This window comes from Anolis sagrei, chromosome 2, assembly GCF_037176765.1.
Source record: "Anolis sagrei isolate rAnoSag1 chromosome 2, rAnoSag1.mat, whole genome shotgun sequence".
In the NCBI taxonomy this organism is placed as follows: domain Eukaryota; kingdom Metazoa; phylum Chordata; class Lepidosauria; order Squamata; family Dactyloidae; genus Anolis; species Anolis sagrei.
In genome coordinates this window covers 195,743,524-195,757,869 of record NC_090022.1, presented here as the reverse complement: position 1 = coordinate 195,757,869, position 14,346 = coordinate 195,743,524, and the positions used below count along the sequence as shown (strand labels likewise).

General features: G+C 40.6%; 1 protein-coding gene across 1 annotated transcript in view; it reads right to left on the bottom strand.

Annotated features, from left to right (window-relative positions):
• Positions 1-14,346, bottom strand: part of LOC132767569 (ephrin type-B receptor 5) — a 197,302-nt gene that overhangs the window by 139,166 nt on the left and 43,790 nt on the right. The window contains exon 2 of the mRNA XM_060762677.2: positions 3,448-3,597. The gene's annotated coding sequence lies outside the window, so the exon portion shown is untranslated. The remainder of the gene's footprint in view (positions 1-3,447; positions 3,598-14,346) is intronic.

Sequence of the window (14,346 nt, the reverse complement as noted above, 5' to 3'; positions counted from 1 at the left end):
ATATTCGTAAAATACTGTGGAGGTATAACAAAGAGTAGTACAGGAAGGGGCCCTCAGGGTCTGTGACACCAGCAACTTGTAAAAAAGAAAAAAAAAGAAAAACTGAATAGTTAACACCTTCCCACACAGACAAATATATATATAGGTTCCCTGGAAGCATTATTCATTTGGGTTTCCCCACAAAGAATCTGTGGGCTTTAAGTCTGGCAAGCGTACTGAACAGTCAGTTAGTGATACTAAGCCCCTCATCCTCTACAGTTCACAGATTTTCAGGGTGAACAGAAGATTAATCCAGCTTTACCCTACAGGATACACATGGGGCTTAGAGTCCAGGACGGCTATAAACATTTATTGGCATATATATATATATATATATATATATATATATATATATATCACCTAAATACATTAATAAGTATAGCCAGATGAATTTAAAATGTCATTCTTTACAGATCTGTACAGTGTGGGGCTTTTTTAAAGCTGGGAAAAGAGGATTTGCAGGAGAAAATTGAATGGGGTGGGTAGGCAGGGGTGTTTTAGAACCATTAAACTGCCAGACAGCCTCTTCAGCGGAAGCAATCCCAGATCCATTTCTTGACACATTTAAGGGCTATCCATGCAAAGCCACTGAGAATATTAGGAGGAGAGGGCTGTAAATAATAAAATACTTGCTTTCCTGAACAGGATTTAATATTAGAATCTACGAAGTATCAGAAAACCACCACCACACTCCACAAGCATACACCCAGATCTCTACAAAGACCACACTTGTTCATCAGATATCAATCCAAACTTTGAAAAGTTATTTTTGGGGAAGACATTCCAGAAACCCCAAGCTAATATGGTCAGTAACATTTCCAGGCTCAGAGTTATTTTGGAAATTGAGCTGTTTAAATGCTGGTGTGACATACTTCTATTTGATGTATTGTCAAAGGCTTTCATGGCCGGAATCACTGGGTTGTTGAGTATTTTCCGGGTTGGATGGCCATGTTCCAGAAGCATTCTCTACTGACATTTCGCCTGCATCTATGGCAGGCATCCTCAGAGGTTATGAGGTCTGTTGGAAACTAGGAAAATTGGCTTTATATATCTGCGAAATGTCCAGGGTGGGAGAAAGAACTCTTGTCTGTTGGAGGTAGGTGTGAATGTTTCAACTGGCCACCTTGATTAGCATTTAATGGTCTAACAGTTTCAAGGTCTGACTTCTTATTGCCTGGGGGAATCCTTTGTTGGGAGGTGATTAGCTGGCTCTGATTGTTTCTGGTGTGGAATTCACTGTTTTTTGAGTGTTCTTTATTTACTGTCCTGATTTTAGAGTTTTTTAATACTGGCAGCCAGATTTTGTTCATTTTGGTGGTTTCCTCCTTTCTGTTGAAATTGCCCACATGCTTGTGGATTTCAGTAGCTTCTCTATGTAGTCTGACATGGTAGTTATTAAAAGCAGTCCAGCATTTATGTATTCTCAAATAATATGTTGTGTCAATTCTATTTGCTTTTCAAGAAAAGCCACAGAAGTCTTGGCTCAATGCTATTACAGGGTTGTTGTAGGTTTTTCGGGCTGTATGGCCATGTTCCAGAAGCATTCTCTTTTGACGTTTCGCCTGCATCTATGGGAGGCATCCTCAGAGGTTGTGAGGTCAGTGGGAAACTAGGAAAATTGGGTTTATATATCTGTGGAAAGTCCAGAATGGGGAAAAAACTCTTGTCTGTTGGAACTAGGTATGAATGGTTAAATTGACTGCACTGCTTAGCACAACGTACTATCTACAGACTCACTAAGAAAATCCAACAAAAATGCTGCATTCAGCAAAGGATAAGAGGGATCCTCTCACCTCTGCAGGAGTCTACCGCATATCATGCCGCTGTGGACAAGTCTACATAGGGACCACCAAATACAGCATTGCCCAGACACGAATCAAGGAACATGAAAGGCACTGCAGTCTGACATGGTGGTTGTTGGAGTGGTCCAGCATTTTTGTGTTCTCAAATAATATGCTGTGTCCAGGCTGGTTCATCAGGTGCTCTGCTATGGCTGACACAGCATATTATTTGAGAACACAGAAATGCTGGACCACTCCAACAACCACCATGTCAGACTACACAGAGAAGCCATTGAAATCCACAAGCATGTGGACAATTTCAACAGAGAGGAAGAGACCATGAAAATGATCAAAATCTGGCTACCAGTATTTAAAAAAACCTCTAAAATTACAACAGCAAAACAGCAGAGAGGAAACAACCAGGCACATCTTAACACCTCTCAACAAAAGATTTTCCCAGGCTCAGCCAGGCCTTCAAATGCTAATGAAGGTGGTCAGTTGAAACATTCACACCTAGCTCCAGCAGAGAAGAGCTCTTTGCCCCACCCCAGCCATTCCACAGATATATAAACCCATTGTCCTAATTCCAACAGACCTCACTACCTCTGAGGATGCTTGCCATAGATGCAGGCGAAACGTCAGGAGAAATGCCTCTAGAACATGGCCCTATAGCCCGAAAAAAACCACACGAACCTAGTGATTCCAGCCATGAAAGCCTTCGACAATACCAATTTTACCAGTTTCCAACAGACCTCACAACCTCTGAGGCTGCCTGCCATAGATGCAGGCGAAACGTCAGGAGAGAATACTTCTGGAATATGGCCACACAGCCCAAAAAACCTACAATGACCCAGTGATTCTGTCCATGAAAGCCTTCGACAATACAATGCTACAACATCTTGCAAGTTGTAGTTTTAAAAGGTCTTTAGTCGTCTCTACCAAAGAATGCTGGTTAGACTACAACACCAATGTTTCCACAGCATTGAGCCACAGCAGTTGTGGCTCAATGCTTCAACTGCAGTGGTATCAAAGTGCATAATTCTACAGTGTAGATGCACCTTCAGAATTGTGTCTATGATGATGGGTGATTCAAAGTACTGGCATTCAGCCAGTTCTGGATGAAACTGAAATCTCATAAATCAAGGAATGATATACACAGGCCTCTTCTGCCCAGTCTTGCCTCTGGAGGTTTCCCAGTCACGCCTCCCCTTCCCTCTTGCCCAAAGAGTGAAGAAGGGGAACCTCTGTGCGAGATCCAACTTCACACCTCCTCCTCTTCCTCTGTCAGAAACCAGGCGTCAACCAACTCTTAAAATGCCAACTGAGAGAAGCTTCATTCTTTCCTATCTGCCCTGATACCCACCTCTCTATATGCCTACTATACCCAGCTTTCCTGCCAACCAGTAGTATCAGCTGCTCTGCTTCCAAAGCATTTTCAGCCCACGGCAGCCTCAATTGCTCTTTCCTCCATAGCATCTGTGCTTTTGTCGGGCTGGATTAAACTGGAAAATTACGCTCTCCCCCTTTCCTTTCTTAAATAAATTATGACTAATCCAGAAAGCTGGTTCTGATTTAGCGAGCAGGAGGGGGAACTGTAAGTATCTGCTGATTTTAGCCTCTCACTTACCCACAGCTGAAGCCACAAATGAGAACAATAAAGGACAGGCGAAGATGGTGTACAGCTGAGGCTCAAGCAACAATTGCACTCCAGCAGGGTCCATGTCTTCCTCCAGGCGCGAAGAAAGCATCCTGGCACATGGTGAGACCTCCACTATTCCTAGAAAAAATCAATACATCAATTAGCACAGCCAGAAAGGGTTGCAGAAGACAAACCCATGCTACTGCCGACAACATGATGGTATTTTTTTCCCAAGAAAGATTGTGGCAAAGAAGGGCTAGCAAAGGCCTGTAGATATTGCTGAACTGCATTTCCCATCCTCCAACCAACCTAGCCACAGGAGAGGAATGTCAAGACTTGCAGTTCAGCAACATCTGAAGGGCTACATGACTCCCACCCCATGTTAGAGATGACTAACTTGCCACAAATTCCTGCAACTTTCCATAGACAAGAAGTGTTCCTTGATGTCAATTTTCAGACAATTTTATTTGTTTAGATCCAGGGAAGTCATGCTACCTATTCCGCCTTGGTTAGACCACATCTGGAATACTGTGTCCAATTCTGGGCACCACAATTGAAGAGAGAGATTGACAAGCTGGAATGTGTCCAGAGGAGGGTGACTAAAATGATCAAGGGTCTAGAGAACAAGCCCTATGAGGAGCAGCTTAAAGAACTGGGCATGTTTAGCCTTCAGAAGAGAAGGCTGAGAGGAGACATGATGGCCATGTATAAATATGTGAGGGGACGTCATAGGGAGGAGGGAGCAGGCTTGTTTTCTGCTGCCCTGGAGACTAGGACGTGGAACAATGGCTTCAAACGACAGGAAAGGAGATTACACCTGAACATGAAGAAGAACTTCCTGACTATGAGAGCTGTTCAGCAGTGGAACTCTCTCCCCGGAGTGTGGTGTAAGCTCCTTCTTTGGAGGCTTTTAAGCAGAGGCTGAATGGTCCTCTGTCGGGGGTGATTTGAATGTGATTTTCCTGTTTCTTGTCAGGGGGTTGGACTGGATGGCCCACAAGGTCTCTTCCAACTCTATGATTCTATGATTCTAGGTCAGGACCGAAGGTGGCTGCAGCTTTTCAGTCTAGGACCTGAGAGATGCCTGGAATCAATTCAGTCTACGCATCAGTGAACTCTGTCCATAAAAGAGAAATTACAGAGGAGACTGGAACATAGAAAAGCTCACGGCAGAACAGCAATGACTGTCTAGGGCAAATCAGGCCATATTCCCTGACCTTATCCAAGTCTTCACGAAAGAACATGGGAGAGTCTAGTCTACAGGCCTGCTTCACCTCTGCCTTGTCCAGACATATTGCTAGTTCTCCTACATATTAACTATTGGTTATAATTATTAACTACTAATGGGAGAGAGAGATTTTATATCTTCTTCTTTTCTCAAAGCTGAATTCATAATAGGAACATGGCAGAGCAGAGTACTATCACTACACGCAATAATATCACTTCCAGTTTGTGGATTCCTCTTGATCAAAATTGAAAGAGGCCCTTTCCTGGGATACAACTTCAAGAATCCTCCAACCATGATAGTCAACTTTCCCAAACTTGATCCTATTTCAGAAAAAATAGGAAAGGACAGAAGGCCCTATGTTTCTCATTTTGCTAATGTTCAACATATTTCAGGAATAAAGACAGAAACATGTGCAAGCTGTGCCCCACCATTTCAAGCTTATCTGCTCCAGTGACATCTCAATATTATTATTTTTTGGCTGTTGTCTGGACTGCAAGAACAGATGGCAATCCACCAACGTGGCTGGTGGGCTGTTCTTGGCTTGAGGCTGAATGGCAAGTGTGTTAAGCCTGTTTGCAACCATCCATGTTAATACACCTCTGGTTTTTCTCTTCCCCATCAACAACAGACAACTGTGTGCACAAATGAGGAGGTGGGCAGAAGAGAGATTGAGATTGACTGATTTGCAGAAAACTTTCTAACTCTTTTTTTTAATGCCCTGTGCCTCAGACACTATAAATGGTATTACTAACATGGAGAAAGTGTGGGAGAAGCAATAACAATAACAACAACAACAACAACAACAACAACAACTTTATTTTTATATCCTGCCTCCATCTCCCCTAAGGGACTTGGGGCGGCTTACAAAGGGACAAGCCCAGAGAGCACAAAGGAAAAAACATAACACAGCAAGATAGCATCAAAACAAAACCAAATAAATACATATCACAATAAAACATAACATCATAAAAACAGTACCATACAGAGCAATAAAAGTGCTGAGCTTAGAGGGCTCTGGGTTTGTGCAAATTCCTAGATAGAGCTAAGGGAAAATGCAAAATTCAGAAAGGCAGGGCTGGGCATTAAAATGTCAGAATTGTAGAGCAGTGCTGAAACTTAGGTAACATTGGGTCAATTCTTTGGAACTGCCTAGTCAAAGGCACAGTGGAACATCCAAGTTTTTAGGTTCTTGTGGAAGGGGGACAGGGTAGGTGCCAGTCTGATCTCCCTAGGAAGAGAGCTCCAGAGCCAGGGGGCCACCACCGAGAAGGCCCTCTCCCTCATCCCCACCAGCCGAGCTTGAGACAGAGGTGAAAGCAAGAGAAGGGCCTTCCTAGATGATCTTAGGGCTCATGTTGTTCGTAGAGGTGGATTTTGATGTGGAAGTCCTATAGATTCCATTCATTTGGGACACTCCCCCTACAAATTCTTGGGCTCAGAATTCTTTCAGATAGTTGCAAGGGATCACGAGGGCCAACTCCCTGCCATGAGAGAACACACAATCAAAACATTCCCAATAAATAGTCATCCGTTCTCTGTTTAAGAATAAATTCCACCACACTCCAAGGCGGAATATACACTGTTGAACAGCTCATACTGTTAGGAAGTTCTTCCTAAAACTCAGGTGGAACCTTTTTTTCCTGCAATTTGAATCCATTGCTTCATTGTGTTCTAGTCTCCAGATCAGGAGAAAACAAGCTCGCCCCTCCTCAATGTGACATCATTTCAAATATATAAACATGGCTATCATGTCCCCTCTCACCATTCTTTTCTCCAAGTTAATCATAACCAGCTCCTTTAGTTGTTACTCATAGGGCTTCATTTCCAGGCCTTTCCCCATGTGAGTATCCTTCTTGAATTGTGGTGGCCAGAACTTGACAGAAGTGAGGTCTAACTGAAGCAGAATAGAAAGGGACTATGACTTCCTTTCTAGACACTAGCAGCCTAGAATCATATTGGCTTTTTTAGCAGCCACATCACATTGTTGATTCATGTTCAGTCTATGGTCTACTAAGACTCCTAGATCCCTCTCATGTGATCCCCTCTCTTTTCAAGCCAGGTATCACACATCTGTATGTTTCATTTTCTTCTGCCTAAGTGTAATACCTTACGTCTTTCCCTATTGAAATTCATTTAATTCTAAGCATATGATTTTTGCACCATTCTTTACTCTCACTGTTCCAGTAAAAAACAAGGTAGATCTTGCAAAACCGAAGTCTGCCCACCTCCATTACATACATAACAAAATATGCAAACCTTGTTTACATGCCCATGATGAAAGTACATTTCCTGGCAGTTCCCAATGTGGATGGGTGTGTTTGCCTTTCCCAGGACACAGTGCCAGTCTGGGATTTGCTTGCAGACGCCAACATCAAAAATGTTTCTGACTCCCTCCACTCTACCCCTTAGCAAACATCACCCACAGCTCATTGTCCCCCAGAAAACTGGATGTTTCAAGCTGTGTCTGAAACCTAACAATGTTGATAAGGTGAGACAGAGACACCCCCCCCCCCCCAACTAAGCCTGCCACCTCTGAAGAAATCAAAGCTATGGAAATTGCTTTGTCTCTGTATCTCCAGCAGTTTGGACTTGTGGGTAGCCAGCTGGAAACATCAGAATGGAAACCCAAAATGCAAACATCCCTTTCCAGAAACCCCCAAGCCACATAATTTGTACTTTCTTGCATCTGGCATATAACACGTGATTTTGTTGTGCTGAGAGCATCTGCATACGCTACAGAAAGGAAGAAAAGGGAAAGCAAAGTTTCCATAGAAGTCCCGGAAATCCTAGCCATATTTTTTCTACTTAATTATCCATTTTGGGATATATAAAACCCCAAAGATACAGCTGACCAGGTTCAGCCAACAAAAGTTGCAAGTAAAGAAAATCATAGGAATTCCAGCTGAACAAGCATTTCATGATGTTCTCTCTGAAGACCAATAAGTATAAGATGCTAAACGCATATACACACACCCCACCCCAGAGTTACAGTCTAGTCCAACTACAAGACAACTAAGCAAACTAATGCCACAAGAAAATAACTGCATTTACAGTCATTTCAATTGTATGTTTTTAACAAGCTGCTTAAGAGAGTAGTAATTTTTTCATAACTTCTTTCCTTCTAACAGACTTCCTCTGCTTCCTTTAACACATTTCTCCCTCTCTTTAAGACTGGTGTACAGACTCAAAAGTTACAAAGTCTTATGGGAGGGTTGAGCAAAGACTTTCATACATTTTGTACTGCAAATCCTATTATACTTCTTCACTGAATATGCTGGACAGGCTTCAGAGGATTTGCAGTCTAACACCTAAGAGGGGACTGCATTTGGCTCACACATATCTTAAGATGTCTCAGGATTCTGCTCTTTTCTTCTGGGTTTTCAGCAGATTGAGTACAATTTCAGCAAGAAAGGACCAAAGGGACAGAACTGTATCCTGCTTGGTACAAAGGATTTGTCAATTTCATTTCCAATTTTTACTTTAAGTTTTTTTTAAAAAAAAATCCTGACACACCACAGGGAAAATTCCCAGTCCTGATTTCTCTAGGCATATCTAGTTTTCTACATGTAAGGTAACTGTTTGCACAAGGAGGCATTCAGCAAAGCATCCCCTTGCTTGTAGCCTTTGATTGAGCTCAGAAACAAGAGTATCTCCTTATCTGCTTTGAAACTAGTCTTGACCTTCTTGACCCACACATCAAAAGGTATGTCCTCCTAAGTGGCAAACAACATAGGTACATGTTACATCAAGTCACAGAGCAAATCCACAGTTCAGAGGAAATCAACCATCACTATGATATTGCTATGATTGTTTAAAATGGAAGAGCATTTTGGTTTTTGAGCAAGTATGAACAATTGTAAAGGGCTGATAAACAGTGACATTAGCCCTGGGGGATCTGGAAAGGCCCCCCTACTCTTGCTAGAGGCAGAAAAAATGGAATGGGGATGTCAGAAACACCACTGTTGTTAGAAAGCACATCCACCACATTGTATAAAATGGACAGATGCAACATAAATAATCCTAGTTTCAAGGGATCTGCCATGTTTACTGAGCAGCTTCTTGCAGCATCAAAGAGAGTCTCCTGTTTTTAATATCTGACAGTCACCCCAAAAAGTTTTCCACCACCTGCACTCTACTTGTGGTCCTTCCTGTTTCATTTCACTGAGACTTTATATACCAGGAAGCTTGGCTAGTAACAGGTCAGTGGGTGTTTGGGAGCAATTGTGTCACAGGCCCTGGTTAGATTCCACTTATTGACCAGGATTTAATAGGATCATCAGTGATACCAGCCATAGAATTTCTAAGCCTTCCTGGAATCAAGTGTTGAAGTCATCCAGAAGCAAAGGTCTGGGTGACTCCGAAACCAGTTCCGTGAGCTCGGCTAGTGAGTTTGTTAGGCAATGGGATGGACCGTACACTAACAGAATCCCAGTCTATCACTGGTTTCAGGTAGACAAGCCAGCATTCTTCTCTCTGTGATAGCTCTTAAGATACTTGAAGAATACAGTTATGCCACCCTAGTCTTCCCTTTTACAAGGTGAAAACGACGAGCTTCTTCTACCCTTCTTGTCATCCTTGTTGCATTTCTCTGTTCCAACTTGTCTAACTGTCCTTCATAAAATAAGACACTCAGAACTGGATGCAATACTCTAGATGAGGCCCGACCTGCATGTAACATATTTCTGTTACTTCTTTCGATTTGGAAACTATGCTTCTATAAATGCAGGCTAAACTAGCATTGCCTTCTTTGCTGCAGCTCATGTTGAACTTGTGATCATCAATAATCTCAAGGTCCTTTCTGAATGTGGTACTGCTGGGCAATATATCCCCCAACATATACCTGCAATTCTGTTTTTGTAGCCTAAAAGTAGAATTTAAGATTTGGACTGCTGTGAGTTTTCCGGAATATGTGGCCATGTTCCAGAAGCATTCCCTCCTGACGTTTCGCAAACATCTATGGCAGGCATACTCAGAGGTTGAGAGATATATTGGAAACTACATGAAGAAGGTTTATATACCTGTTGAAGGTCCAGGGTAGGAGAAAGAACTCTTTATCTGTTGGAGGCAAGTGTGAATGTTGCAATGAATCACCTTGATTAGCATTGCAAAGCCATGCAAGCTTCAAGGCCTGGCTGATTCTTGCCTGGGGAATCCTTTGTTGGGAGGTGTGATCTGCCCCTGATTATTTCCTGTCTGGAATTCCCCTGTTTTCAGAGTGTTGCTCTTTAATTACTATCCTGACTTTAGAGTTTTTTAATACTGGTAGCCAGATTTTGTTCATTTTCATGGTTTTCTCCTTTCTGTTGAAACTGTCCACATGCTTGTGGATTTCAATGTGATTTTGGCCATGAAAGCCTTCAACAACACAATTTTGCATTTGTTTCTATTGGATTTCATTTTTTTTCATTTCTGTCAATTTTTTAATTTTATTTAGAACCTTTTGAATTCTGTTCCTATTTTACAATGTGTTACTCGCCCGTCTTAATTTTAGTTAATCTATAAATTTTGTAAAGATTACCCGAGTAAAAAGTTCCATTATACTAACAATTATACTTACATGCAAATGTAACCTATGCATACCTTTCATGAAGAACAGTGTCAGTATTTTTACTACATACAAGAACATTTACTCAGCAGATTTGCTGAAAGGACTGGATAATACAAACCCAGGGAACAAGAAATAAAAAATTGACTGTTACTTCTATAATCTAGACATTATCCTTCCCCACCAAGATAATACATCAAGAAAACAGAATTTACTGTGTGTACATGTGTCACTTCTGGTTTCTATGCCAGTGCAACTTCATTTTTTTTTTTTTTTGTTCATGGCTTATGCCATTTATGAACGAAGCAGATATATTCATAATAAATTCATTATGCACAATCAAGCTTCTGGAAAGTCTTTTTAAGCTCCATTTTTGAAGTGTACTTCTAAATCTCTCACTGACAATCAAGAGGATTGAAAAGCACTTGACTTTACTCTGATCTCCTATTGTGATAGATTTTTTTGCAATTTTCCATTAACAGATTTACAACATACATTAATATATGTGAACTATTCACAGTGTGACCTTGACGGACCACGATTAGCAAACCTTTCAAAAAAAGAGCAAACCCTATTGAACACACAATGCCCATAAGGACTATCCCATACAGTTATGCTGGAAGATCCAGAAAACGCCTACAGAAGACATCTCTTTAGGTACTGCAAAGTCCTCCAACACAACTATGCCCAATGTCCCAGTGGAAACATAGTACAGATTCATACCGAAGGACCTAGAAAATACCAAACCCAGACAAATGTTAGGTGCAAGTGACTGAAACTGTGGGTACTAGTCCCATAGATGCAAGAGTCACACTGTATGCATGTTGTATGTAACTACATAGTGTAAATCCTCTACGACGGTATAAGGCAGGACTCATATGTAAGGAAACACCTTGAAAACTAGGGTGCAATTTTGTAATATTGGAAAAGCAAATTAAAAACTGTTACATTCTTGACTTCCTACCGAAAGCCTCACAAAGACCCTATTCTAACAGATATGTACTTAATTAAAATGACTGGATGGCCAACAAAAATGGACACATATATATTGTATATACTACAGTATACGCATAGTTTTTCAGCCCTTTTTTAGGCCAAAAAAGCCCCCCTCGGCTTATACTCATGGGAGGGTTATGGCAGGAAGGCTTCTTTCAGCCCCATACCTTCCTGCCAGGACCCTCACCTCTCCGCACAGCAACCCAGCTCTCCTTCCTCTCCTCTATCAGTGCAACATGCACCTTCCTCTCCTCCTCTCTTGGATCCAGTATCTCCCACTTTTCTTTATTCATACACACAGCATTTTCCCCAAATGTATAATTAAAATAAACTATGATGATTATTGGAAGGATGCATAAGCACATTTGCATTGACGAAGGTTAGAATAATGATTTAATTAGAGTTGGGACAGTCTTATCTTAAATTAGTTTTATGTAAATATTAAAAAACATTTAACCTACTGATGCCTCAATTAATGTAATTTTATTGGTATCTATTTTTATTTTGAAATTTACCAGTAGTTGCTGCATTTCTCACCCTCTCCTTATACTCGAGTCAATAATTTTTCCCAATTTTTTTGTGGTAAAATTAGATGCTTCGGCTTATATTTGGGTTGGCTTATATTCGAGTATATACGGGTATCTGCTGAGAAATACTATCTAGACAATGATTTATAGATCTGGCTTATTTTGAACATGGTCAAAAGAGAGATTGAATCACAAAGTGTGAATAATACCTTTCAGAAGAAATAGGTATTACTGACAAGTCGACAGATTTATCCCCCAAATAGATAACATACCCACTGAAACACAAATAAAAAATGAGTGAGAACAGGATTGCTGCTTTAATGTTTCCTTGATGTAATGGATTATGATGCACAATAGCAAGGCATAAAAGTATTTTTGAAGTAATGTCTACTTGCTGGTTTTAGCAAAAATTGCAACTTAACATCATGGAGAAATCACTGCAAGAGAACAATAATAAATAATAATAATAAAACTTTATTTGTACCCCACTAGCATCTCCCCAAGGGACTCGGTGCAGCTTACATAAGGCCAAGCCTGCAGTACATCAATAAACGAACGCAATAAAAAATAATCAATACAAAACAGTAAAAGAAATCTCATAACAAAAATAAACAATAAAAATAACATACAAGCATTAAAAAACCTATGGCTGTAATAATCTATGTAATAATTTAAAATTTAAAAATGTAATGCTGGGCATGAACAAGGTAGGGTATAACTAGGATAGGGTTTTCAAAGAAAGATGAGGGCGCGCAGGCAATCTTAACTCAATATTAAAGTGCATTTGAGGACATATTGCTAAGAGTTTTCCTTATTCTGGGAAGGCACACTGGAACAACCACATTTTCAGGCTCCTCCTAAAGACTGCCAGTGTTGGGACATGTCTGATGTCCTTGGGAAATAAGTTCCAGAGTCGGGGGGCCACTACCGAAAAGGCCCTCTCCCTCGTCCCCACCGATCACGCCTATGAAGGAGATGGGAGCGCGAGCAGGGCCTCTCCAGTTGATTGAAGAGGTCGTGTGGGTTCGTCCACAGAAATGCAGTCATGCAATACTGGAAAGGCTGATCAAATGGGGTTCAAGGCTTGTAATCTTACTTTTGCACCATAGTTCCCCAAATCCCCTAGTTAATATGGCCAAATAAGTGGTTTTTCAACCTCTGGGGTTGTTTTATATGTAGCCAGAGAAAAATCTCCAAGAAGATAATAGTGGCTGAGTATGAAGGAGAAAACAATCTTGCAGAGAACTTGTCCCTGGGCTATTTAGGACTTTTAAATTAAGCCAGCATTGTGAATATAACACTGATGCTTTCCCAAACTCCACTACCGCTATCCAAAATAGATATAACACCTGAAGAAAGTAAAAGAAAGGCTGAAGGAGATGCTGAGCCAGTGATGGTCCATAATGAGAGAGGAAGAACAAAGAGTCAATGAGATAAAGGAAGACAAAAAGGGGTTTTTTTCCAACAACAACAAAAAACAAAGAATCATGAGGCACCATGGGTTTCAAGCAGAAGACAATTCTATAAGGTGTCATGATAGAACGCTGACAGATTTGAAAAAAGAGCATAGGGATTTCACAAGAACATTTGAAATAATAGAACAAAAAAATGTAGAAAGATTTTTCTGCTTTATTCTTCCCCAGGGGAGTAATATATAGAAGACAGATGTTGGATATTTCTACAACACCTCAAAATAATTACGTTGGACTTTTTATGGGCCTGCTGTGTTCTATAAAGCTTTTAAGATTGAGAAATCCTATTCATATTTTAGAAAGGATTAGCCAGTCATTGCAAAAGTTAATGTACAGCCTACTATCGACCGCAGTCTAGTAATGTCAAATGCCCAGAGAAGTCAACAATAGCCTTGGATATGCTGGTATCCTTCTTCCCAACAATACTGTTCTGTTGTCTATACAGGACAACCTGGTCTGTTTTAGTAAAGGAACACAACATTTAGAATTATTATTATTATTATTATTATTATTATTATTATTATTATTATTGAAACACAACAAGATGAGTCCACAGCAGACACTCTGCTGGCTGTTGTATTGGATCACATGTTGGACATTTCCCAAGTTTCTAGGACTGTGTGATGTATCGGTGAATAATGCATGCAGATCCCAGTAAGGTGGCCTTTTGCAGCTGGCAGATGGTAATCTTGTCAGCACCAATTATGTTTAAGTGCAGGCCAAGGTCTTTAGGTACTGCACCCAGTGTGCCAATCACCACTGGGACCACCTTGACTGGCTTGTGCCAGAGTCTTTGCAGTTTGATCTTTAAATCCTGATATCATGTCAGTTTTTCTATTATTATTATTATTATTATTATTATTATTATTATTTTCCCCACTTTATCTCAAAGCGGTTTCGCATAAAAGCATATAGGAACATGAATTAATAGATGATGAGATTGGGTTCTGATTTTACTGATGAGATGCTAATGATTGTTATATTGATGTTTAATTGTTGATGATGCTATTGTTTTAACTGTCCCATAATTGTTTCATGATGTTTTGCATTGAATTTTGCTGTTGTTAACCGCTTTGAGTTGCCTGAGGGCTGAGAAAAGTGGTATATAAATGAAGTAAA